A 27733-nucleotide genomic window follows, 5' to 3' on the forward strand; every position below is an offset into this window, starting at 1 on the left:
GCCCCTTGGCGGCGGACGCTTCTGGGGTTTGTAGTTTCTTTAAGGGATCAACAGCGCGGCAGCGTGCAGGGCGTGGACTCCATTTCCCGGCAGATCCCGCGCCGCGCTGCCGCGTTGGGGAGCGGGGTAGGGAAGGAGGCGGTGGCCGCCGCCATGTTGATGGCGTGGGACGCCTACCTCTGGAGGAGCGGTCGGGGAGCCGGGTTAAGATGTCGGAAAAGGGGGAAGGGTGGGAGTCCTGTCTTGGTTTAAGGGGCAAGGAAGAGCTTGCGCGAGCGGTTGAGAAAGAAGGGGGAGGCTGAGGAATAGCCGGAGGGGCGCGGCGGGGAGGGGAGGGGTGCCCTGAAGGACACGGCCGGTTGTCACTCGGTGACTGCCGGCCCTGGCTGAGGTCACTGTCTGCGGTGGGAGCGGGGTGCGGGTGTGTCCCGGGCTCGGTGGGTGTGTGTCCCGGGCTCGGTGGGTGTGTGGCAGGGCTGCTGGCGGGCGGGCCCCGCCGGCTCCCGCGCTGTGCCCCCCGCGCTGCGGGGACGGGCCCGTGCCCGTGCCGGGCTGGGCTGTACCAGCCGCGGTGCTCGGCCTTGGACCGAGTGCGGCCTCTGGGGCGATGAGCAGGGCTGGCCTTGGGGCGGCTGTCCGCAGGGAGCAGGCTGGAGCCTGCCCTTGTGGCACGGCAGGTCTGTGACAGCGAAGCCTGCGCTTCCCTGGTTTCAGGGTGGTTTTTTAAGGGTTCTGGCTCTGTCCGATGCCTGATAATTGCGCTAATGGTGTCTGGTTGTCAGAGACGTACGGCTTGGTGTGACCAGCAGGAGGAGCTTTGCTTCCTTTTAAAGTCCTTAGTATGTCTGGAAGAGGGTATATTCAGATTAGATATAAAGCAGAAATTCTTTACTGTGAGGGTGGTGAGGCACCATCACAGGTTGCCCGGAGGAGCTGTGGATGTCCCATGCCTGGAACTGTTCAAGGCCAGGCTGGATGGGACACTGGGCAGCCTGGTCTGCTGGAAGGTGTGTCCCTGCCCATGGCAGGAGAGGGTTGCAACCAGATGGTCTTTGAGGTCACTTGCAACCCAAATGTAAAATTCTATGTCCATAGACATGTAAGTCATGTTTGGAAAAGCTGAGAGAGCAGATGAGATGGTGTAGGACATGTCAGCATGGTATGGGAGCAGCCAAGATGACTTGGTCCCCCAGTGTTTTGCCTGTGCTTGCTGTCTCACACTGGCAGGGCTTAGCCAGCTGACTAGGTGCTGTCTTAGTTTCAGCCCTCTGGCTAGCATGCAGGAGGTAGGCTGGAATTTTGAGCAGTGCTTTTAGACTTTCTTGTAGTGAACATTGTCCCTGCTTGTGCTAGTCTTTTCTGGTGGGGAATGGGAAATACGTGTTCACCAAATGAGAGAGTAGTCAAGGCTCTGTGGGCCTTAAGGGACTGGAGTTCCCTGAAAGCATGTGTAGAAGGCTGGTGCTTGAAACTGGAAGGGAAGATGGTCAAAGTGTTGCACGGCTTGTGAAATAATACCATTTCTAGTTACAGCTGATTCCTGTGAAATAAAGCACTTCATTATGCCAGGAGGATACTTAATTGGAGAGAGTTGTGAAGAGTTCTGCAGACTTGCTTGAAGTCTTGGCTAAAGTCCAGTAGTGGTACAGCTCAGGTAAAATGGAGTCACAAGGGTTTATTTCATCCTTTGGCTCCTCCTGGAGGTAAGTACAAGGCATTTGCTCAGGATATTGCTGCCCAGTAACTACACAGGTGGTGTGTGTGCCACAGGATACACGAGTGCTGGAGGAAGGATGTTGAGATGTTCTGTGGTGCAGATACTTCACCTGGACATTGTGGCCTTTCAGGATTTGCTGGTACTACAGCAATGTGTGCTGTGCTTTTATCACTTTAGGTGCAGCTCCCTCTAGTTAAAGAAGCTGAGCCACATGCATGCCATCCTGCAAAAAGTCCAGTGTTCTGAGGGTGCGTCTCCTCACAAGCAGGTTCTCCTGTTATATCATACTTCTCACTGAAGAAAAAGAGTGGTGGGGGTGTCATGCTCTTTTAATAAAATTTGTAGCATCAATAGTTCCATATATCTGGAGAGTTTTGAGTTACAAGTGCACCCCTTTTTATTTCTTCCCTTATTCTGTTTCTCCTCTATACAGATACCTTTGATTAGTTGAGTTGTGGGTGAAATAAAGGGCACTGGCACGATGACTTCTGTCACAGCTGCTCCCCACTGTAGACTTTATGCCTATGCTTTTATCTCTGCAGCTGATACCTGGTACGGATGGTAAATATTGCAGTGAAATGGTTGGGTCAAGCTTGGTTATCTTTTCTGTAACTCTCAGAAATGTGCATGTGAAATTCTCATCCAGGATGGTCTGCTGGCCAAATGACACTATGTTCTGTTAAACTGGTTTGGAAACAATTGGTTTGACCTGCAGTGGTTCCCTTCCCTCCCCATCCTCCTGCAGTCAGTGCTGCTGCTCTGAGGAGGATGCTGTGCACCCCACTTCACAGTATGTTGTTATTTATATCTTATTTCTTTATCTGTAGATGCCACTGATATCTAAGGTAGGAAAAAATAAATGGCTTCAGAAACAACCCAAATGAACAGCTGAGATGCAAGAGAGAAGTAAAACAAGTTTTCTCTGTGTGTGTTGTTCACTTTGGTCTGTTTTGGAGGATTTGATACTTGCCAGTGTATGGATCGTGCTTGTTGGTCACAGCTTGTCAGAGATGTTCATGATGAAACCTGTGTTACGTGTCTCAGACTTGGATAATCTGTTCACCTGAAAGTGCCAGTGTCCAAATCTATCCTGACCCAACAGGCCTTAATTGCAGTGTCTGTAAGAAGCTTACAGTGCTATTGCAGAAATAGGTGGTAAATAGGTGGTGTGGCTGCATCTCTTATGAAAAGATAGAAGGTGACAGATCTGAAAACCCACCTGTGGCATTTCCTAAATATCAATATGCTCTGCTTTAATGCTGTTAATGAAAACCTGCTCCAGTGTCTGCGTTGTCCTCAGCTTGTGCAGCTGAGAGATTTGTGTGTAATTTACTATGCTGACGTCCTGCACTGCAATACCTATGGGTTGTCATTGTTACTGAAGTGATTTTGGACGCTGTGGACTCTGGTAAGCAACCACCCTGTTTCCTGACCTGGAGAATCAGTTGGAAGATCCTGAAGGAGAGATGAAGAAGTTAATTAGGAATGTGTGATGACTTCACTCAAAGAAGAAAATGCTCAGTCTAAGTTTAATCCAAGTTCATATGTAGAAACCTGTGTTCGTGTCTCAGTGCTCATTCTGACAAGTGTGCTCTTAAAGAAATCAAGCATTTGGATGCTTAAATTGAGTATTCACTGGGTAGTATACAAAGCCAGGCTGCATAAGAAACACGGATTGCAAGGTGCAGTGTACTAATACACCATGTCATAATTTTTGAGGTGTGTGGTGGTCTAGATCTACTGTCACTGTCACATCCATGTCAGTGCAGCACAGAGAACTGTCGGGGTTCTTGGAAATTATGGTCAGGCATGTTGTCATTCCTGGTATACAAATTCACTGGACAAAAAGATTTACATGTGCCCTGAAACAGTGGAATATGGTTTCTAAGAGTGATACCATTTATGCTAGTCTTGGCACATAAATTTTGGTTTTAGATCCTCTTTTAGTTATCCTGGCTGTAAGTCCCTTTGGGGGAAGGAGAGGAAGTGTCACTGACCAACTGCTTATTTCACAGCCTGTGGGGGGAGGGTGTAAACTCTTTCAAATGAAAGTTACTGCTCAGATGATAGTGGATGAAGAAGCTGTGATGATGAGGGTTGGTTTATTTTAATTGTTTCTTATGGAGCTGTTTGTCAAAAAGTTTCTGGAGCTGCAAGGTGGAAAGTGGGAGGATGAGTTCAGCTAGGAAGAGCAGGTAAGTACTTTTATATCGTGTTACTGTTTCCAAGTATCTTAATGGTAATGCTGAGAATACATTGTGAGCTTGGAAAAAACGGGAGAGACTGGAAGGCTTCTGTGTCTTTTTAAAATGTTCTAAATGTAATTGTGGGGAGGCAACTGTTAAACCAGTATCTGGAAGTGCCTAGTATTTATGCATAGCCAAACGAGTGTAAAACAACTCTGGAAATCATTCTAATGACTAATTATAAAGTGTTTTCCTTTTTTTTGTTTTTCAGCAAAAAGAAGAGTGCTGTAAGAGCAGTCAAGAGCCAAGTTAGGATGGACATGTTCTTCAGCTGAAACATGGCAGCAGTTCAATAGCAGTTACACAATAGGAAAGGCTGTGCAGGCTGCTGCAAGTCCCTGTGTTCTTAAGATCTGGAATCTGAAAGAACTCAGTAGAGAGAAAAAGGTGGTTGCTTCCACAGCTTCAAACTCGCTGAATTCACTCAAGCAAACTCATTTGAAAAGAGAGCTCATCTGATACTGAAACAGGAAATTGATTTTGTTTTAGATACTGGGGAAGATAATCACAATATGCAGAACTTGAAAGTGCTAGTCAGGAGACTGAAAAACTGCAAGTAGCTGAAGGACAGGAGACTCCAAGATTCCAGTTGTGGGAAGCTCCCTTTTAGAAGGCACACTAGCAGTGGGGAGAACTTGCTAAACACAAGCAGAATCAAAGGTTCTGCAGTTGTTAGCTACACATGGATCTATCTCTTAAGGTGGGATAGCCTGACATGACCACTCAAGACCGCAAGGCAGTAGGCAGACTGCATTTCTCTTAAAAGGACATATGCCACTGCCCAGTTCAGAACCACCCAAACAGCTTCAGTTTTTGTCAAACACTCCTAGTTCCTGGAACAATAGCTTTTCTTGGTCCACCTAACTCCTCCAGAGCCAGCTGGCTGATTGTAGCTGTGCACTGAAGATAAGCTTTGCCCACCACTGCATTGCTGGATAATGGCACACAAACATGGCTCAGATGGACTCAGGGCTGAGCATAAATCCTTTGGCAGCCACTGTTCTGGCTATAATATGTACAATGGGTGCCCTGAGCACTTCCATGTGGAACAAGAAACACTTGGAGTGCATGTTTAGATGTACTTAGTGTGCACTGCCCTCTTCAGCACAAAGCTTGATAAAATCCCGTATTGCATAAAGCAGGTAGAGGTATCCCAGAGGTTATGGTTGGTGTGGACCTGACTCAGTTGCCACTAATCTGGGGAAGGTCTATTTTTGTTGTGGTGTGGTAAACCTGAGTTAGTAACTGATACTGTTGAGCTGATGGGCTTGTCTGTGCCAGGAGAGCAGTCCATGAGCTGATAAACATTCAAGCATGGTACTAGCTTTTACATCTTTCAACATAAAAAAAAAATGTGGGAGGGGAAAGAGCAGAGGATTTTTAAGGGGCACATAAATTCTACTGAAATTAAAAGCTCACTAGGAATATCTTCATTGAAAGAATGCATTTGGGGAAATTACCTCCTTTGACAAGGGCAATATGAGCCTTTGGTTATGGCAAGTGTCCAGCACTGTTCGTTGGCCCTTTCTTTTGTGAGGTTGTAGGGGAAGGGTTTTGGATGAAGGGAGAGTGAAAGCCATAACCAGAGGTTAACATTTAATTTTAGCAACTATGTTTAGGTGAAGTGATGCACCATTACTAATTTTCAAAGGAAGTCCCACACCTAAATTGATGGAATCTCTGATCATGTGTGCGAGCATCTTTGGGTTCTTCAGCTATTTGAGTGCAATGGTGCAAAATTACATGTTCCTTCCTATATGATTCAGCTTAAAATACAAGCTTGGGCAGTGAGTACCTAAGGAGCAGTAGTGTAGCCAGAACATTCCTCGGTGCACACAAACCATTTCCCTTCGGGTAGGTAATGCTGCACTGTGAAAAAGCATGCAGCTCTTAGGACACCATCATTTGATTGTGTTGCCTGTGCCAGAATTCCCTGGTTTTGCTCTCTTCCTTGCTCTGGACTCTTAACCCAAACTTCTCGTATTTCTGTATGTTACCACTGGTTGACTCTCATTTTTGGGTGGTGTTTTTTTGCTGTTTATTTGCAAATGCCTCTTCCTGGAAAACTGGCAGCGACAGTAAGTATCTCAGGTTCCTGGCCAAGTTTCCACTCACATGGTTTCACTTGCTCCATTCTGTCAAGTTATTTACATGTGGTGTCCTAAGGATGTAATTTAGTGGATTGCTAGTGAGGAGGTAACCTTCATGTGTTGGCTGCAGTCCACATAGGTTAGACAAACCTGCTTCCTCCTGAATTCAGTGGCTATTCTTGCAGCCCTTGGTTTCCTGATGTGCAACTTTATGAAAAAGATAACGTTACACTGCTCTTGCAGAGATTTAAGTTGGTCACACTAGCATTGCTCATTTTACCTGCTGAGTTGCATGACCCAGAATGTTTTCTGAACCATGTTCTGCATGCACAACACCTAGGGCTCTCAAGGTGAAAAGGGTATGTTCTTCATGTCTTAACAGGTCTGATGTGCCACAAAACAGGAAAGATAGCATCAAGATGTGTAGTTGATCACTTAAGCAACCTTGCTCAAGATAGTCTTAACCCTCATGTTCTGGTTTCATGTGTATTATTTTGTTTCTAGTAGAGCCTCTTTGGGCATGCATTCCCAGGTGGTGTAATTACTTCCCTGCTTTTGAGCTCTTGAAAAATGCAGTTGCATGAAGCAGAGGCAGCAATGGCACTGGCAGTGTGAGGAGTTTGGTGTGACTTTCTGCCCCTGCCTTCCTGTGCTGCAGTACACCTTTCCCTTTCATGCTAATGCAACTACCTGGAACAGCATATGGAGCTACTGGTGTCTTAATCAGGGTGTTAACACACACTCCCTGCCCTGGGTGTGTTTTTCTGTGGGTCACTGCACATGTTTGGAGGAGGAGGTTTGTAGTTCTGTGGCTTTCTAGAACTTGAATTAGGTTTGCAAACTGGTTTAGAGTGTTTTCACTATGGCACAAAAAACAGGTGACTGGGTGCATGCCAGAAGTCCAAAACTGTTGCCTTGTTGCTGAAGTCTGACTCATTAAATCACGCATCTAAGGACGCTGTTAATTTTGTGGGGGAGGAGCAGCAGTGTCCCGTGTGCATGTGGGTGCTTTTGTTAACCATGTTTTTCTGTGTTAGGTCTCATGACACATCCTTTTTGTGGTTTCGCTGTGTGTAGCCTTCTGACCAGGCGGCTCAAGCGACCATGCTGTCTGTAAGCAGCTCTAGAGATTGTTCAATGTACTCCAGACAAATCCTTGTGCAAACAGAGCTGGAGTAAGATGTGGAACACTTTTCTCCTAATTTAGGTGGGTTTTTTTGTTTGTTCTTTTTATTACTGAGACTACCAATATATTTTCCTTTGATGGAACTAATTCTTACACATAGGGAGTTGAACATTACCCCTGCACACATAGCCAAATACAATTATATATTCAATGGCAGAGTAGATCAGCAAAAGAGAGAATTGGGTACTAAAATGTTGCACATATGATAGGTAAAAAGCTAATCCCTATTGTCATTTTTGCAATGCTTCTGCTTCCAGTGAAGGCTGCTGTGCTGTGAGCTCTTACTATGCAACTACGATTTCCTTTCTCTGTTCTGATAATGGTGAATGTTGCCCTCTGATGAGGACAATGAGGTGACAGCTGTTTCCGAGAGACCTGCAGTGGCTTCACTGTACACGTTCTGCCTCGGTGGATGTCAGCTAAGAGAGTAATTGCATCCCCCAAGAGTTAGACTTGCTGCTGTTAACCTTTCTGGAGAAACAAACATGAAGTAGAGCCACGTGCAGTCCTCACATGAGCTGGCAGCCAGGTGGGTGCTGTGTGTCACCAGGGATGACAGGCAGTCACACTTCACTAACTCACAGCAGTGAGGTGCATTTGGCCTCCTGAAAGTTCTTGCCCACTGAAAACTCTCAACTCCAGGGTAGATTGTGACTGGAGGAAGTGCTATCCCAGTGCTACCTCCTGGAAACAAGGGGGTGATGAAATGGAGTTTATTTTAGTAAGTCCAAAGAGAATAAATGAATGTTATTCATTAGAAATATTTATAAAATAATTCGTAAGTATTTTTATAGTGTAAATTATTTCTAAGTACATGTCTGGAAATCTAGGCATATATGTCTGTATATAAAATGTATATATTTAAATACATTTGTATACATGTTTTTATAATTCATAATTTAAGACTTATTAAAATACAAATTAGTAAGTTGGGAGGATCGTGGAAAAGGAGAGGAGCTTTTTGACAAACTCATGGGATGGAGAAGCTTTCCCTTCTTGAGAACAAGTAGAACACAAATGTCTGGTCCACAGCAAATACAGTTGGCATGAATTGTTTTGTTAAAACGTCTGCTCATGTCTGTCTTTTAAACTTTTAACCTTGAGAGGGTTGATTAACCTTGTCATGAGTACCGAGGCATGTGACATGCTTGGCCATGAAAGCAAAGATGTGGGGGGTCTCTCACAAGTTTCTGTCAACACTTCGGTGATGTGGCTCTCTGGGATGGGTGGCATTGCTGCCATTCATTCGGAGTGGCATTCCAGCCTCCTTCACATGGGTTTGATGGTACCTCACATATCGCAGGCTTTTGCTATATTCAGTTCTCTGTTACCTGAAGTTAAATTTAGGTACAAATCACATCAGCCAGGATCTTGCTGTTGGAATATGTCTGCCTCACTCTTTCTGATATGACTGTCTCTGCTTCTTGAGTACTATCAATTTACCATCTTATTTCTCCCAAAGGAAACATGCACCCTGAACTTCCCCTGTGCACTGGCAGTGCTTTATGTGTGCAACCTCCAGGTAATGTTCACCTCCATGGATGTAAGGGAATATCTATCCCAGTCTTTGCTGAATTTACTGCTCAGCAGTCAGTGACTTAGCAGGAAAAACAAGGCACTATTTTGCTCATGTCCACCATCCACAAATGGCCTTTGATTTTCATCACCATTTTGTTTCTAGCTAACATGTCTGCCAACACACAGTTTTTCCAAACTCCTTTTTTTTTTTTATTTTTCTACTATTTTCTTGTCACCCATAAGTGGTACATTGCACTCAATGTTTAGTGTGTGAGAAACCCTAGGATAAATCCCTATAGTAAGAAATTTTAGCTGTGGGCAGATGGTGATTTTGGTGGCTGAAGAATTCTACCTGTAGCATCCCATCATTATAAAGAAAAAAGTAAGTTTGGAGGAAAGAGCTCTCTTTGAATCTGGCTAGGGAAAGAGATGTAACAACACTTAAAAAGTAGACAAAAAGTGGTCTTCATATGCCAAGTTTCGTATATTTAACCTTTGCATTTTAAAATTTTAATGTTGTACCTTCTATTTCCTAAACCGATGACACCTGAGGAAAACTGGATCTCTGTAGCCAGTTGCTTCAAATACTTCTAATACAGAAGTGGTGTTTTGCAGATGCCCAGGGAAGATGCAGAGCTGTGGTATTGCTGGGAACCAACCAGTCACAACTAAAAAACAGTAGTGCAAAAACTTGTCAGCAGGCTGAGCAAACCCAACCCTTCATACATGTTATGTCTGCAGTGTTCTGTGTGAAAGCTATTATCCCTTGGAAAACTTGCTGACATATTTTAACAAGGAGAATCAAAGACTTAGCTGTGCCTCTGTAGGGTTCCCCTAATTTGTAGTGCATTCATAATCATAGTCTACTACTGCCCTCTCTTTAGTAAAGATTATATTAGAAGCCATCTGTAGGTAAATAACTCCTTGATACAGTTTTAACTATTCACCCATTTTCATATGCCTGGTTTTGACATCAGCAGGTATGTTCACATTTCTGAGTCCAAAATGCAAGGTAGCTTTGTATTATTTCTTTAGAAAACAGTAGATGTCATAAAAGAAGGCCTAATTTTCAAAACAGAAACATTACATTTGTATTTTATTTAAAACAAAATGAATGCATGCCGGTGGTTGTGCAAGTACAGGGTTTGTTCAGGCAGGGTTTGTGGTTTCCTAGCCCACCTGTTTTGCCTGCAGAGCAGCCAAGAGAGCACGGTTTGTGCAATCATAAATCCTGTTCATATCTTCTCTCCTGGCAGGCTCCTAGGGACATGGCTGTAAAGTGAAACTCGGGCTGGATGCAGCTGTAAGGGGAGAAAGGGAATAGCAGAGCTTCCCCTTGTAGAACCCGAGGCACCCTGCAACACAAACAGGCACAGAGAGGAGCCTACCTCGGTCCACACTGCTCCCCTCGGGTCACTGCTCAAGTCTCTAGGGTAGCTGAATTCTACATGGTGCTGCAAAATGCACGTCAGGGGCGTTGATCTCTGCTGGCTCTGAAACAGGAGAGTGCTGTAGCTGCCTTTGCTGCTGGCCCCTGTGCCCGTGGATATCCACCAGCAGAGGGTGGCTCAAAGACCATTTATGTATTCCTGTAATGTTTAAACACTCTACAGGGTGAATATTGAGCGTGGCAGCCTCAGTGCTTCCTTCAGTGCCTAATACTTCATCTTTAGTTAGTAATTACAAGAAAGAAGTATCTAGCAAAGATTTTTGTTTCAGCCTTTCCTCTCTGATTTGTTTTTGGTTTTTTTTCTCCTCTGACATTATTCTTCCAGATAAGAATAACCAACTACAGTTAAGTTTAGGAAGACAGGTTTGAAGTAATGGTTTTGATTGGGAACTACTACTGCCCAGGATCAAGGTATTTGAAATAAATAATTGCATAACTTGTCAGTGCTCTAGCATTTATTAGTGATTGAGACATAAGACACTAATAGTGAATGGAAGTAATTTCCCTGAACTTCAAACACCTAACAGATGCCCAGTGTGCTTGGGCTTTCCTTGCACACTGTGGAGAGCACTGCACATATCCCAAGATTGATTTCAGCACGTCTTACCCTAATTCAAGATCTCAGTGTGGAGAACACAGGCTAGCAGGGGCCTGAGCCCAAACAGCACTTGTGTGTGTATAATTATTCTCATGTGGAGTCCCCCTATGTGCGACAGTTAATGACTAGGTGGTTAATTATGTGAGTAGTTTATGTAGGAATGGGTTCAATTCTTGTGTCTGTGTTGCAGGGAGACTAATTTGTCTCTTGAGATGTTTGTTCATTGACCACAGAGGAAGCAGAGGTTAGACTAGCTCAAAGTTAGATATCTGACCTCCACATCTAGCAGAGATACAGCCCAGCCGCTGTGCCTGCAGGCTGCTGCTGCTAACCTCGGGTAATACTCTGCTTCATCTTTGAAGGCCTGCACACACTGAGTAGATTTTATAGATCTGATGTCACATCTAAGGGAATAAAGTGTAACAGTTAAGGTAATTAGTAGACAGTTCCACATCAGTGGAATTCCACATGGGACCATGTGTGTGTGAATATGTAGTTCAGGCTGTTGTTGACTGGAGACCTGTTGAGAGGCTTTACAAAATAAAAGGTAGTAGTAAATGATGATGGAAAATGTTTCATATTCTAATATATAATGATTTATGTTCTGAATTAGATGCTCTGTTCAGAATTTTCCTACATATATTTAAGTAGTTTTAAAAGGTTTGAACTAAAATTCAAACATTTCTGTTCTTGATTTCAGTTTATTTGCTGCTCAGAAATTATTTTCAAAGAGGAATTCCTATCCAAAGTTCTTCAATTAAAAAACCCAAACACCTGAGTACCAGCGGTTTTGAACAGTTGCAGAAGTACAGCACAGATGCAGCCTTAGTATTTACTAGAGTAGGTAAAATTCCTCTCTGTTTGCACAAATAGAGCAACTTAGGGACCGACTCAAGCAAAAAAATGAAGAGGCATCTTCACAAAGGCTACAAAGAGCAGATGACCTCTGGCTTTCTCTTCCACAGAAGACAGGCAATACCAAATATGAATAGGATTCACTTCCTCCTTCCTGCTGAGTAGCAGGTATCAAGCCTTTTGAACATGTTTCCAAAAGCATATCCATAGTTCAAGAAGTGTTTTATGTATGTAAACATAGAGACATGCCACAACAATGATTAAGGGATTAGAGGAAAAGGGTTAGGAGGATAAGAGAGGATTATTGCAGACACAAGGGTGTGTTCATGACACCAGCATACACTGTGGTTCTTCTGGAAGTCTCCAGTCTGCACCAGACTATACAGAGCTTTCTGCAGGATGTAAGCGTGCCCAGCACTTGTGCTCTGCTTGAGGTTAAGATGGAAAATCCTGTGTGTGATTCCTTGCTGTAATGACCTGTTTGTATACAGATGGGCTTTCAAGTTATGGAAATGACCTATGACTTATGAAATAGCCTCTTCCTGTTTGCAATGATGCAGTGAAATATTGAGTCATCTCTAACCCTTGAGCCTTCCCTCTACCAGCTCTTTGTTGTTTGCAACCTGTCTCATGGGATTTGGATTGATGATACTGGACAACTCTTCTCACTTAAACTGGTCCCAGTTTTGCCAGTTTTGGATGAATTACTGCTCTTTCCTAGGGAAAAGAGTTGACCCACATCACTGCTGATTTAAATTACAATAACTTACTGAAAAATTACCTGTGTATAGTTAGGTTTAAATTAATGAATTCTTGATTTGGGGGATTAAATACTTGTATTTACTGTAGGTACCTAACTCTCCTGCCACAGCGTAATGAGTCCAGGGGCCCACAAAGTCCTGGATTCAGATAGAAAGTACATACTGTAATGCTCCACAAGATTATATTTCACTGCCTTTTGGAGAGAGGCCCTAATGCCAGTGAAATCTCAGCAATATGACATCTGACCCCTCAAGGGATGAAATAGGTTAGATGCCTGAAAACATAACACAAAATCTTTTCTGAGGTATTTTGTTGGGTATTTTTATCCTTTCTCTACAGAATATAGCAAAGGCTTAAGTAGAGCAGGTTGGATGGCCCTAACTTAGAGTGGTTAAGTTTAGTTTAACTTTGACATCTTGGCTGAAGAGCTGCATTTCTAGTGGCTGTGCAGACTGCTGGGTGTGCTGCCAAATAGCTGGAGATTGCAGAGTGATGTTGTTGTTAATTTGTTTCTGCCAGAGAGACATTCCTGTTCATCTTTGGGACAGCATCATAAGTTCTGTTTTGGTTTGAAAAGACAGGTGTCTGCCAAGGAAGGCAGGAGACTCCCTTGAAATGGAAAATGTAAACCCCCTCCCTCTGAATTATTATAATTTTGAAATTAAGGGGTTCTCAGGCAAAGATATGGGAATAAGAATAACAGTTACTAGGAAAATTAAAATAAAAATGCAGTAGTTTAAAAAAAAAAGGTAGTGACAGAGTCAGAATATAACCTGACATCCTGTGGGTCAGGATGTTGGTAGCAGTCCCATTAAATGGTGGCTGCAGTCCTCCTGGAGTGGCAGATGTGGTTCTGTTGAAGCAGTGATCCTGCAGAAGGGTGCAGTTTTCCTCTGAAGGTCCAGTGGTGGTGCAGACAGGTCTAGTCTTCCTCTGGGAATCCAGTGGGAAAAGTTTAAACCACCTGGTTTTAACAGCTGGTAACAGAATACATACTTGTGGTTACATCTTGCATTGCAGCCTAAGACAGTCACCTATTGATCCTGCCCATTGCTGGACCTGGTGTGAACTCAAGGATAAAGTATGTGCCAAGTTAAAGCCACTGTGCCTTCCTAGAAGCAGCTCATTTTAGCTGTTATCCTACAAAGAAGGAGGAAAGAAGGTGGAACAAACCAAATTACATCTGTGGGGCAAAAGCCAACAGTTTTCCAGGTTTGAAATGCAATGCCGTTAGATATTGACAACTGACAGTTGCTTCATCAAGGCACAGAATTTTGCAAAGCCTTTGACAAGTTAAATACAGATGCAACATGAGGCATTTTCTTGTGCAACATTTTTTATGGCTATTCTTGGTTTTCCCAGTGAGATCTTACTTTCTTAGAGCAGAGATTTGTCACCAGTTAATTGATTTCTCTGAACTTTCTGCCAAAATCAACAAGGAAGGAATTGGCAGGATGGACTTTAGAAACAGGGAAGTTGTGACATGTTTGAGGAAAATGCATGCTCAGAGGAGGGTCTGCTTCTCTTTCAAAAAGCAGTTTCCTATCAGCAAAACAAGCTCACCTCTTTTCTGCATGTATCTTGTCTCTGCCTTGCAGCAATGCTATGGGGGTGCTTCATCTTGTGAGAAGCGAAGGGAAAGAGATTTACTAATGAAAAACCTTGCACATGTTTTTACAACCCCAGTCATTGTACTGAGTTGAGCTAAGGCATGCATTAAAGCAAGCTGAAACTCTAAGGATTAGAAATCTTCGCAGTAATGACAGGGTCTGTTTTTCTACTGACATGCTGCAGCTTCCATGATAAAGGAAAGAAGTACATATTGGTCCAACAGTGCAGAAAAATATCACCCTGCTGCCTGGTCATGGGTGATGTGGGGCAGACATGTCAATGTCGTGAGAGAAATCAACAGTGCAGAACTTGGGTGGTTGCAAACTGCCAGTTTTTAATACTGAAAGATCAAACTTCAAGCAGCGGAAAATGTGAGGCAGTGCCCAGAGCAGTTCTATCTGTCAGAAATGTAAGTAAACACAAGTAGCCAGGAGTTCAAGATCACTTAAAACAGAGATTATACCACTTCTCTCTCCATTCTTCTCCTCACCCTTTCCTGAAACACTACAACCAAAACCAACAGCACACCATGTCTTCCCAAGCCTCAATATTTACTCACACATGAAGAACATATGAAGCTTTTTAAAATTCCCTTGACAACTTGTACAAGAAAACTGTTTAGCTATGAGTGGAATGTCCTCTTACAAAATGCCAAACAGCCTTGAGTTTTTTAGGCCAAAAGCTAACAAGTTGAACTGTAAGCTCTTATTACTTGTTCTGTTCCTCTACAGTAAGAATCTGGAGTGCTTTAAAAATGCTAAGAGCATGACAGTGATTGACAAGAAAAGAAGGAATGTAAGGACATACTGTGCTTTTTAAAATTTTAATTATTTCTGTAAAACAAAATTGATAGTGATGGAGGTCCTGCATTTGCAGTTTGAGCCAGGAGCCAGGACTGCTTTTTCAACCATGACCCTTACACACTGCCTTCCACCCTTATGCAGGAACACCAAATTTGGTAAAATCCCAGCTTAACTTTAAGGAGAGAGATCCTAAGAAATTAAACAGCTGCTTGAACCATTCATGTTTTAACTTTTTCTCAGTGAAAGCATGTCTTAATTTTAGTGTGTGCAGTGCATGTGTGAGGCTCTGTCATTTTACTGGATGTGTGCAGTGATGGATCTCCAAGCATACAGGTTTGGTTCCAGTTCACGTGATCACTTTGTCATTGAATTAAGTATGTCTGGTATGGAGTTCATATGAGTTTTTAACAGTTGATAGCTGATATCTAATCTGACGTGAAGTGACAATGGCACAGAGAGAGCAGTAGTTTTAATCACATTGTGTCAGTCAGAAATCAGCAAAATTTTAGAGCAATTTTAACCGACAGTGTGAGTGAAAGCTGGATCTGCACCTTGGGTAGTAGGTTATGGTATATCTGGTCCTATGCCAAGGGCCCTAATGTTGGATTTTTTAAGCCATTAAGCCATGGCCAGAGAGGAGAAGGGTGAATTGTGTCTCTTACAGTTGCTGAAAAAGGAAAACACTGCCACTGGTATGTTCTTCTCAGTGAAAAAGCTGTGTGAAAACTGCTGTTGGAGATGATTCAACCATCATCCATCTGCATATTAAATCTTCAAAATACTCTGTAACTGCATAGAGATGGCAAATACAATGTGAAACTGCTAACATGTAAAAGCAGGGAGATTTAAGGATGTGTTGCAAGCATTGGTACAACTACACTTCTTGAACTGAGCTCAGGTACAGTTCTTGTCTGCTTGGATCATTTAACTGGCCAAAGACCAAAATATACCCTTAATATTCCACAGACACCTATGCCCAGTAATGACAGGATCCTCCAGTGACATGTTAACTGTGTCAATAAAACATTAGCTAAATAGTGGCTGGGTTTTCCTGGTTAAAAGAAAACTAGACCTTCATTATGTTCCAAGATGAGCTTAAAAAACCATACTTTTTTCATTATGTGACCTGGTTATCCTGGTTATGGTGACTGGACAATTTGGATCCGCTAATTTATTGACGTCACTGAAAACACAGCCTAAATCATCTAAAATATAGATCATTGTTTTGTTTGTCACCAGTCTGCTGAAATTTTCAGTGAACTAGGTAAATGTGCTTTGTCAGATTCTTGCGTACATGGGACATGAGATGCGTTTGCTTCATCAGCTCACGAGCTGGGTCACGGTCTGTGAGGGCATAGAGCTCTGGGGTGAAAGCACCAGCCTCTTGCACCCATCTCCACAGTGACTACCTGCATGCCTTCCATTACACAGGTTCTACATCCCCAATAAAGTGACCACAAGAGATTGCTGTCTTGCAATACTGACAATGTAGTTGTTTTTATACTGTATAAACTTTATAAAATTTATATGTGTGTGCACTGTGCATGCACTAACATGCCTTCATTTACCCACATAACTCAACACAAAATTGCCAGATGTCTTTGGCTCTAATGAGCACCTACCAGGGCACACAGCTGGCTTGGAACAGGACAAAGCAGGCAGTTACAGGCATCTAACCCCACTGCCACAGGGAAAGCAGCCACAGCCTTGGGCCTCCTCCTGTAGCTTGCAGGGGGGGTACCTGCTCTCTTCGTGTTCACTGTCTGTTGTGTTCCCTGGAACACGGTGTGTAACAAAACACACAGGCTGTTGTTTTGGCACCAGGGAAGATGCTGCCTCTGTCTTGGATGCTGCAGCTGTGGTTGGAACCCTGGAAAGGGGGCAAGATGCTTTGCTTCGGTGCTGTTAAGCATGATCAGTTGGATGAACCACTTAAAGGATAGGATGGACAGAGAATAGTGTTTGGAAGAAAAACCCTAAACTAACAAGGAGTTAATTTAGAAACTTTCTGTTCTGCCTAACTTGAAGAGTTCTCTGTTGTTGTTGTTGGGGTTTTTTTTAAAGTATTCCTTTATGTTTAACAGAATATGATTTCTGAAGTTAAAAGCTTTGTGTTTTGGGATGTGTGTTTCAAGGGAAAACTGGAGGTAGATCCGCCTCAAAGTTCTGCTGACTCCACCAGAGTGCCAATATAATTATAAATGTTTATTACCCCCAAAATGAGGAGGTGCCTGCTTTAAGGTGTCTTGCAGGATTATAATGTGAATTCCTTAGTTGCCAGAGATGCTGTTCCTCTGCCCTGTGCTTAGTGGATTTGCACTTAGTAGATTTGCATGTGTACATGACAAGAGCCAATTGCCAAACATAAAGATTTGAATGTAAACTCATTGCTAAACTTTGGCCTGGAAGCATCAAGTTGTTCTTCTGAGCATTTGCACGTACAAAAGGTGAGTACAGAGGTAAAGAGCAATAAAAGGGCAAGGCAAAAGAGAAGAACTCATAAAGCACCTCAGCAGAGCTAACCCTGTTGGCCTGCATCAATGAGTCTGAGTTTTGCCCTTTTAAATGCTTATGCCTTTGCACACTTTGCACCATGGGGCTCTTTATAACAGATGCAGAGCTTGGACAAAGCATATTTGCAGCTCCTCTACCTATTTATGAGCTGGTCTGTACACTTTGCAGTGTTTCACATAGTGTGTGTGTAGGTATGTACCTGCAGGCAGGTACATAAATAGGTACCTTTATGCTTCCTTATTCCTCATGGAAGCAGCAAGGGGAAAAGGGCAAAAGGAGAAGCCAGAATTTCTGCTATCAGGAAGAAAATTGAGATAGAGAAAATCTAAGATTTTATTTGAGCAACCTAGTAATGTGTCTGCTTGCTAATTAGTTCTGCTGTAAATCACTAGCTCATCAGTATGTATATATTCTGCTTATTTGCTGTATTTACTTAGTGACTGGATAATTCAAATCTGCACATTTATTGACTTAACTGAAATTGCAGCCTAAATCATATGAAATATGGGATAAATACATGTATGGGGTATTGTGGGATGGTTTTATTATGGGACTAGACTGTGTCTCCAGACAGAAACACATAACTTTTACCTTTGTCTACATTTGTTTAAAAATATGCTAAGATACCCAAGCATGGTATTGTCACATATAAACCCAGCTCAAAGCAATAACTGGCTGTGACAAGGCCAGACACCCATCCCAACTCTATCTCATCTGGCACATCTCCAAATGCTGATTCTCATGGTATATCCCAATATACCAGCTGCTCCCAGTACAAAGATAACAGTTAGTTCATTATGGATTGTTTATGACCGACAATATTTACTGTACGTACATTCTCAACAAACACAGTGCTGTAAATAAATACAGATATTAGGCAGTTGTATGTTCCTATAGCATGCAAATAAACTGGAGCTGGAGCTTTTGTCCTGCTAGCAACTCAGGCAAACAGATTGTAAAAGCAGTTGAGAATTAGCTCAGGACTTTTATGATGGTTGTGAAGAGATACATTGTAAGTACTTCTGTAATTATTCCATCTAGGTCAGCTAGTGAATTGTTTTACTGTACAGAGTTCTCAAAATGGCTGCACTTATTTTAGCATTTGCTGAGGGACAGACAAGGGCTTTACACATGGCCAGTAGGGCAAGAAGTCATCGTGCTGATATCACTTTGTCTTGCAGTCCTGGGGAACGGGCAGGCAGGCACAGATCTGCTGCAGGGCTCCTCCTTCAAGGCCATAATTTCTGTCCTCTCCATGTCCCCCACACCAGTGTGCCACCATTGCACTGATGTGATTGATGGGCAGGGTCACACACCTTTGATGAAAGAAATGCTGATTCATGTGGACCTTGTGTGGGACCCCTTCGGCAGGGTCTGCAGGGATGCTGGGACTTTAGCTCCATCCCACCACTGCCAACCACCTTCCACCTCCTCAAAACCTTTGCAGCACAGCCAAGGGAGCTTTCCTTTTCAATATACTGAAGTGATTACTCTGCTCACACAGGATGGTTTTTCCAAGAACTGTTGCTGCTGGCATTTGTATGCAACTACAAAGCTCTGGTATCCTCTGGAAATGGATGCAGGCAGGATATTCCAGCTTAGAAGTCCTCAAGAGCAGCATAAAATATGTATAATTATTATGTCCTTCTGTTTATTCTGACCCTGTACAAGATGAAGCTATGTGTCATATGCTTAATAGTAAATGGACTGAACAGGTTTCTCTTTAATTCTTTTAATCTTCTTACAAGATACAAAATAGGCTTAAGTCAAAAACTGTTCCTTAGTGTAAAGGGTTGAGGGGGCTGGTTGCTCGCTTGGCTGTATTGTGATGATGACAGCTAGGACTGGGTTTGTCGAGCACTGAGCGCTCTCCCCAGCAGGTTTATGCCTCCTTGCATAAAGGTCTCCATAACGATTTCTAGGAGACAATTGCAGGCCTAGCAAAGGAAGAGTCAGGATGTAGTTAAACCTCCCAGCCCACACACAGTAACAGGAAAATCCTGTTTGAAGAATCAGGGAAGAGCCTTTTCTGGATAACAAGAGATAATATGCTGATAACGCTGCAGTCTCCCCACCCTCTGTGTGGTTGTCCCGCTAGCGGAGTCCGGCCCCTTGTGGTTTGATATTTTTCAGGGTCTGTCCAGGGTGGGAGAGAAGAGGTTCTAGGAAGTGTATCTGCAGTTGAGCTAGCAACAATTGTATTTTAATGAACACACGGGCTTGGGAGCCCTGCAAGAATAATTTGTTTTCTGATCCATGCATGGGTTTTCTTGTCCGGGCTGAAAATTAGAGAGGGAAGAGATGTGTTAGTAAGGAGATGCACAACGTTACAGGCTATGGAGCATGGGAGCGGGGGAAAAAGAGAGGGAGGGTGCCGGCTTTGTCTCCGACTCAATGGGTGTTCATGTTCCTGGAACATCACACCCCGCTCCTGCCTGTTAATGTGTCCTGCTCCTCCTCGTGGGAGTTAATGTTGCTGGAACCACAGCTGTGTTAAGTAAGCACCATCCCAAGATGACCAGATTTTCTCTTCTCAAGACAAAGGCTGGAAACTTTCTGCAATACAATACACACAAAAATATTTGTCACCGCTCTGCAAAGCTGTTGTTGGGCTAGTGGTGTAAGCAGAACCCCAAAAGTGGAACCTTCAGGCAAATGGGAGATTTTTAGCCTAGAATCATAAGAGTTCTTCCCAGAAAAATGCCCCGGGGAGCAGTAGAAAATCCAATTCAATTAGAAGGTGCTTCCTTCTAATCTAAACGAAGAGCTAAAAAGAAAGACACCATCTACCTTATCTATTGATTTTCGGAAAACAACTTCGCACCTCACTGCAAAACTGAGCATTTTCTGATGGACAGGGTTCTATTGTTAAAAGAGAAATAGGAACTTTGCTTTTAAATAGAAAACATCAACCAAACAAAAACCCCACAAATATACATTTTTTAAAATGTCTTGCAAATCTCTGCCAACATTTCAATTTTTTTTTTTTTTACAATAGATAACAAAGGCATTAGTAATTGACAACATCGATTTAGATGAAAAAAAATCTTTTCAAACCAATAGCAAACCTTGCACAGGTAAACAGATTCTTGGAGAGGAAAAAAGCACTGAAAATGTCCACCTGAGCAGGGCTTTTGCCTCACATAACAGTTTCATAAGCAAAGCAGCTACAACTTCTAAGGGGGTGCAAAACTGGTTGTGTAACTGTTCTCAGAACATATTTATCAGTGATTCACTGTCAGAGCAGAGTGATGTGCACCTGCAGGCATTCATCTCAGGTCTGCTTCCATAAAGACATAAGGGAATAGCTATTTCTCTTCAGAGCTTGATGTTTACACTGTCTTTTTTATTCCCAATTGATTTTCACAGTGCAAAGATCAGATGCTCCTCTGTTAGTCAAATCCTTGTTCGCTGTGAGCACGCAGTGGTGCAGGCTGTAAATTCATTATATAAATCAATTCCAGCATTTCTAGTGGGTTACTGTAAGGCGTGTAACTTCAATACTATCAATAAGAAGAAGAATATGATGCCTTTGGTCTTTGGAACTAGCAAATTAAAGACCAGCCACTTTCAGTTCCTTCAATTTGGAGTAGCTATACAGTTACTTGTAAGCATTTGGAAAATAACAAGGAGAGGTATAGCAGCTACCATGGATTCATCAGGTATAAATTATCTAGTAGAAATTTCAATCAAATTTATTTTTGTGATAGACTAACAAGACTCATAAATCAGCAAAAAGTTGTCATCAGATCAGATATGTGGACTTCAGTGACATTTTTGTCATGGTGCATGTTCATAAACAAACTAACTGAAACCCCTACAGGCCCAGTACAAATTTGGTTTCATACAGTTTCAGCACAGAAAGGTGGCTCTGTCCAAGTTGTTTCAATGTTTCCCTAACAATGTGGATGATGGAATAAAAAATACACGTCTGAAGTTTACAGATAGTGCAAAACTGGGAAGGCCACAGTTATAATGAAGGATGGGATTCAATCTCAAAACAAACGTGACAACCAGAGCAACTTTTTCAGGACTGCAACTTAATGGGGACCAGCACAAAGTCGGACACTAAGGCATGAACAATCAGACACATGCTGAGTAAGAGCTGGTGAGCAGCTGGCTTTCCCAACAGGATGTGTGAAGTAAAAAGAAACACAACACACCTTCCATCACCTGCCATACTTTGCAACTGTTGTCCCTGGCAGAAATATCAGATGCATGAATATGGCTGGATTAGGTCTTTTGTCTCATGAGGATCTGTGTGCTGGTGCTGTTTGGAGTTGAAATCACAACCAAAAGTCTATAGCTTTCCAGTCTCCTTATTCCACAGAGTTGGCAGGCTAGAAATATTTGTAAAAAGGGACCTAGGAAAATCAGATGCATTCTCCCATGCCAACTTCAAACATTTATTGAGCTGGTGCAATGCCCAGAAGCCTCAAACCCTCCCCCAGAATATCCCACAGCCAGAAACAGCTGTGATGAGAAGAACAGGGGAGGCAGGAGGGGCTATAATTCATCCATGTGGCAGCTCCCAGCACAATGATCTGGCACCTACAAACTCCAACAGATGCAGGTGACCACAAAAGACACGTGACATTGTTGTGGTTTGACCTGAGATGGCAACTAAGCCCTGTGCAGTCCCTCACTCACGCTCCTGCATGCGTGGGAAGGGGGAGAGAATCACAAGGGTAAAGGTGAGAAATATTCTGGGTTGGGATACACACAGTTTAATGGATGAGGTAAAAGCTGCAGACACAAGCAAAGCAAAACCAGGAATTCATTCCCCAGTTCCCATGGGCAGGCAGGTGTTCAGCCATCCCCAAGCCAGCAGGGTTCCATCACAGGTAAAGGTGACTTGGCAAGACATATGTCATCACTCCAAGCATTCACACTTCCTTCCTTCTTCTCCCAGCTCCATATGCTGAGCATGACACCTTATGGCACGGAATATCCCTTGGGTCAGCTGGGGTCAGCTGTCCTGACTGTGTCACATCCCTGTGCACCCCCAGCCCCCTCCCTGGTGGGTGGGGTGAGGAGCAGAAAAGGCTTTGGCTCTGTGTAACCACCACTAAGGGATAACAAAACCAACCCAGTGTTATTAGCACTGTTTCCAGCACAAATCCAAAACACGGCCCCCCACCAGCCACTGTCAGAAAAATCAACTCTACTCCTGCCAAAACCAGCACACACTGAAGTGTTAAAGGACTTTATATCAGACCAGAGTGTAACACAAAAAAAAAAAAAAAAAAAAAAAAAAAAAAAAAAAAAAAAAAGAAGAATAGTCCATGACTTGAGCAGAGGCTGGGCTACCACATGAAACACTAAAACAGCCCAAATACTGTTTAACTATGTGGAATTTACTCACAAAATTCTTGGGTGAATCTTCTTGCTAAAGATGGACAAGACTTTGGCTCATCCAAACACTGCTATAGATTTAATCTATCCAATATTCAGGGATATTTATCCCATACTCCTTAACATCTACCCTACCAACCTATTGGTTGACATTCATTGAAAATAGTTGTAAAAGGGGATGTTGTTGTAGAAGGAAGAGCTGAACTCTCAGAACTGAGCAGCAGAAGCATGGCTGAGAAGGGGATGGATTACATACTTTGCATAGATGGAAGAAGTCGGAGTGACAAGGGTTTACAACATGTGTAGAGGGAATCCTCTTGAATTTGTGTGTAGAAACAGCATTTCAGTTCTCCAGCGTAATGCCAAGTTTCAGTGAGCACTTGCATAAACAGAGCCTTTCAGCATCGTGAGTCCCTCACTGCTGTGGGTACCCTGTGCTGCCTGTGCCAATGGCTGCTCGTGGGCAGAGGGAGCCAGGCAGACCTGAAACACCAGGGAATCCTTCCCGTGCTAATTCCATGCTGTTGGGTGACTGCATGCTCCATCTCTACAGCTGCCTCCTTGGCGGCTGTACTGCACAAGGGATAGCTGGGGGAGTGTGATGCCATGTGATAGGAGCAGGTTTAGCTAAACCAGCTCATTCTATTTCCAAAAAACAGTTGACAGAGAGGCATGCTGGAGTTGCCCTTCTCAAAAAACAAAAAAAATTAGTGTCTAAAGAAAAATGCTTCCAAAATATAGTCTACTTTAGTAAACATGCCTTTAAATCTCTAGATATTAGTTCCAGCAAATTGCAGCTGCTTTCCTTTCCTTGGAGCTCCCAGCCTGTTTGTATGGAAGGCATGGAGAGCTGGCCAGCAAAAATGTGAATTATTTATGTTCTTGCTGAAAGCACGAGTCTTGTCACTAGAGCCTTGCTTGATTGAATGGATCTGCAGAGACAGTTTCTGTAGCAACCCAGAACTTTGCCCAGCAAAATGTCACCCAGCTAACACAGAACAGTAATAAATATCTCTCTGGGTAGCTGAATATGACACAAATGTGCCAGAGTAAAATATATCTGGGTTTTGAGTCCTCCAGTCTCCCAAGACCCACGAAGATGTCATTTCAGAAGGTGAGCTGGTGGCATGTCAACTTGGGTACCAGTAACAATCTAGCTGTGACAACACAGGGTTTCCAAAGGTTACACAACCCTTCCTGGGGAGGCAGCAAGTCTTTAGCACCAGGAACACAAGGAAAACAAGGTGCTGTGGTCAGGCTTTTAGTGGTAGCCCACACAGTTAAAGTCAGTGTAAATAAGGATGTGCTTCACAAGAGTTACTGTCACATCTTTGGGCACTATGTCCACATACCAAGCAGTGAATTTGATAATACTGTCCAAAATATTTCAGAGATCTTTTAATTGCCATGGTATTTAGTATAGATTGAGAAAGACAGGAATACATGGATTCAAGAGTTTCTTTCCTGTCTATCCTTAGTCTTTGATCTTGGCTCTTTGCTGTTTGAGGTCTGTCTGCCTTCCTGTAAAGATGAACCCATCACACGGAAAATCTTACAGATTACAAACTGCCAGGACTGTCTTGCAGAGCTTTGAAAGGCAATACAGGTTGGTACATTTGTCTAGACATACTAAACATATTTTTCACTATGTCTGTATTAGAATTTTTCCTAATTATCAACCCAACAAATGATCTTTTACTAAAATAGATTTCCTGAGGCTAACATATTAGAAAACTTACAATACCCAGAATTTTGAAAGTAAAGAAATGTTAGTAGGTGGTTCCTTCATCATGTATCTCCAACTCAGAAAAGTAAACTGCAATTTTTTATGCTTCCACAGATCTATAACTCCAGCATTTCCTACATTTTGACCTTATGAACAAAACTAGGCTCTCTGCATTCAGAACAACCCAGGTGCTTAGCTCTAAACAGGAGATAATCCAGTTAGAAAAAGCTTGTGGTTATTCAGACAGAGGTCACCAAGTACAACTCTAAAGGTGAATAAAAGTGAGGGAGGCTGCCTGACACCTATGTAACCTGGGCAAGGAGTAATCTGGCTGGCAGACGACAGGGATTTTGTTTAGATTTAAAAGTTTTGCTGATTTAGCAATAGCAGGATGTAACAACACTCACCAATCAATACAGCTTTGCCAGCAAAAAACCACAGGTGTGGTTTCACAGCAAAACACCCTTTGCAGTTCTGGTATAAGCAAGAGATAATTATTAAAGCAATTTAAAATGGATCCAGTCCCTAGGAGGTTTTACCAGGTCTTCTACTGCAGCTACATCGGCAAACTGTCTAGCCAAGGCTGTTGCAGAAATCAGCTGCTGGCGAGTGCGAGGTGGTGACAGCAGAGCTGCTCTGGAAGCTTGAGGAGAGTGTAAAGCTTTGCACCCCCAGCCTCTGGGAAGCCCACCGAGAAACACGAGAAACCCAGCCTGCTTCCTTAAGGGAATCTCGGCTGGAGAACAAAGGGCTTCAGCTGACACACGGAGGGGTAATTTGCATCTCATTAAACCAATATTTAAAAATCGACACTGTGTTTGTTTCTCTAGTGTCTGTTTTCCTCTTCCAGACATGTCAAAAAGGATGCATTTTCAATTAGCTTTTTTTTTTTTTTTTTTTTTTTTTTCACTTTTCCAGAATGAAAAGAAGCAAGAACATTTTTGGATGCCTAGAGATCCTCCCTCCCCCCCATCCTTGTATAGCTATGAAACACTTGAAAGGAATTTTGTAAAACTTCCTACAAAAATTTATATAATAACATAAGCACGTAAACAAAAGCATGACTATTCTCAACTATAAATGTTTTGGAATGTAATAAATTATTGGAAGATGTTTTACCTTGATATGTTTTCTTATCTAGTACAAAAATTTCACGGCTATCCAGCAAAACTTCCTTAATCACCCATTGCTGGTGATTCTCACGTCATTGTGCTATAGTGGGTCTAGTTTAGAGGTTTTTTAGCAGGTTTTATGCCAGCAAAACCCATTACTGCATCTATAAAAAACCCTCAAATGACCCAAATATCCAAACTTTATCTGACAGCTATGTCGACTGTGATAAGCAGTGGAATACAGCTGCACCAGAGGCATTTCTAGGTGATGCTTTCAGCAAAGCTCTGCTTTTGATAGGAGGTTCAAGAACACATGTAATGAAGTGTGCTTTTGTAGGCATGGGGAAACCCACTGCTGGTACAACACAATTCCTGTAATTAACAACACAAATAATAAACAAATCCGTAATAAACGATCAACTTTTTTCACTAGAGCCCGAGGACAGACTCAGTGGGCATTCCCGTGGCACTCCCAATGAGCTGGCTCAGAAGTGGCCTAGAGCACGGCGTGTCCCCACGACTCACCGCAAACACGGCTTCTTCTCACCACCAGCTTGGTGCCGCTGGCTTCACGTGCAGACTGGCAAAGGCAACCTTTACAATTACAAAAGGCACGCTAATATTACAGGGGAACACGAGATCTGCTCAGGCACGTTGTGTGCTCTGTCTCAGGAAGGCTCTGCGAGCTGCTCCGCCTCACGGCACGCTCGGTCTGTCCCGAACAGCAAACCTGGTTTTCAGGGTGGCCCTGCGCCACACGGGACCCTCATCAAGGCTGCTTTCTGTCTGCTACTGGCTTTGCTCCTGTAGCTAACAGGAACGAGCATGCTGACTTGCAAACACGGGCTTTGGAGGAGGAGCTACATTTCCCCACCCCCACGTTTTTCCCCCAGCAGCAGAACAGCGTGTTCTGGTTTTGCTAAATAAACTGGGTATACATTGTGGCTTGATTCCTGGCACATAATTAATATTCTTCATAGACAGCGTGTCTTCAAACAGCTGGCTGATATTTAATCGGAGAAAAGGTCCTGCAATCCCAGCTTTGTTCAGCCAGGGACGGGAACTTCAGTTTTATTCTCTTATCTCCTGGTGACACACTGTAAGGGCGAAGTGGTGTGTTCAAAGTACAGCGTTCCGAGGCTTCCAGGAACAAACACGAGCATGCAATTCAACAGGCAAATGCAAGATGCCGTTGCATTTCCTGTTCCCGCCTTCTCTGGTCTTCATAAAGGGCATACAGACATGAACACACAAACTAAAATTTTTAGCCATATGAAACAACAAGCAGCAGTTCTTGCCAGAAATGTACCAGGCTGACGTTTTTACTATCTTTCTACTATATTTGCAGACTATATTTCTGTCTGTATGCATAAATATATACACAATTAGCGCTTTGAACACGATCCCGCATGCCGTGTTTTAAGGAAGCGTTCACCCCTCGCCTGGTTTCACACGCTGACAGCTCTCCAGTTACCAAGGAATGGGAAGTGAGGGGGGAGGGAATGGCTACACCTGGAAAATGCCTTGCAAGCAACTTCACTTCCAAGAAATACCTTTGGGCAAATCTAATGACCGAGGAGAGGCAGGTTTTGTTACTTTTCTCTCGCTCCCCGTACTGCCAGCTCTGTCCTGCGGCTCCCGGCTGTGCAGACTGGGAGCACTGGTGCCAGGGGTGGCTGCTTGGAGGGAGGGCACCACAGAAACACGCAGGGCAGCCCCGCCGCCGAGGCGAGCGAGTCAGAGTCCCGGGACTGTCGGGGCTGGAAGGGAGCTCTGGAGACCACCTATCCCAAAACCCGCACCCAGGTGACACAGGAACGCCTCCAGGTGGGTTTGGAATGTCTCCATAGAGGGAGATTGCACAAAACTCCCAGGGCAGCCCGCCACCCTCAACGTAAAAAAAGTTTTTCCTCATGCTGAGGTGGAACTTCATGTGGTTTTATTCACGGCCACCGCTCCTCGCCCAGGCGCTTCCCACACAGCGCGGCGAACGCAGCGCGCAGGGAGCGGCCGCCGCTGCCGTGTGGGGGCTGAGCCAGCGGCGGGGGCGGGCCCGGCGGGAGGCGGGGCTGCGCCAGCACCAATCAGCGCTCGGGGCAGCGCGGGAAGGCGGGAGGAAGCGGCGGGGCGGGACGGGAGACGTGGCCAATGGCGAGTCGGGACGCGCGAGCGAGAGCGGGACTTGGGCGC

At 43.6% G+C, this 27733-nt stretch overlaps 2 long non-coding RNA genes across 5 annotated transcripts; one reads left to right on the forward strand and one right to left on the reverse strand.

Moving 5' to 3' along the window:
• Window positions 1-74: 74 nt before the first annotated feature.
• On the forward strand, window positions 75-22629 carry LOC135294425 (uncharacterized). Of its 4 annotated transcripts, none has more exons than XR_010356527.1 (2): window positions 75-126; window positions 1528-22629. It is a non-coding gene; the product is annotated as an uncharacterized LOC135294425 (long non-coding RNA). The 4 variants fall into 4 exon arrangements; XR_010356526.1 differs by lacking the exon at window positions 75-126 and adding an exon at window positions 131-229 and having other exon boundaries at window positions 1528-19066; XR_010356528.1 differs by lacking the exon at window positions 75-126 and adding an exon at window positions 145-190.
• On the reverse strand, window positions 14499-27226 carry LOC135294430 (uncharacterized). The gene is made up of 3 exons (XR_010356533.1): window positions 26069-27226; window positions 19786-19906; window positions 14499-19629 (listed from the first exon to the last, which is right to left on the reverse strand). It is a non-coding gene; the product is annotated as an uncharacterized LOC135294430 (long non-coding RNA).
• Window positions 27227-27733: the final 507 nt, after the last annotated feature.

The sequence above is a fragment of the Passer domesticus genome, chromosome 2 (genome assembly GCF_036417665.1).
Source record: "Passer domesticus isolate bPasDom1 chromosome 2, bPasDom1.hap1, whole genome shotgun sequence".
Classification (NCBI taxonomy): Eukaryota; Metazoa; Chordata; class Aves; order Passeriformes; family Passeridae; genus Passer; species Passer domesticus.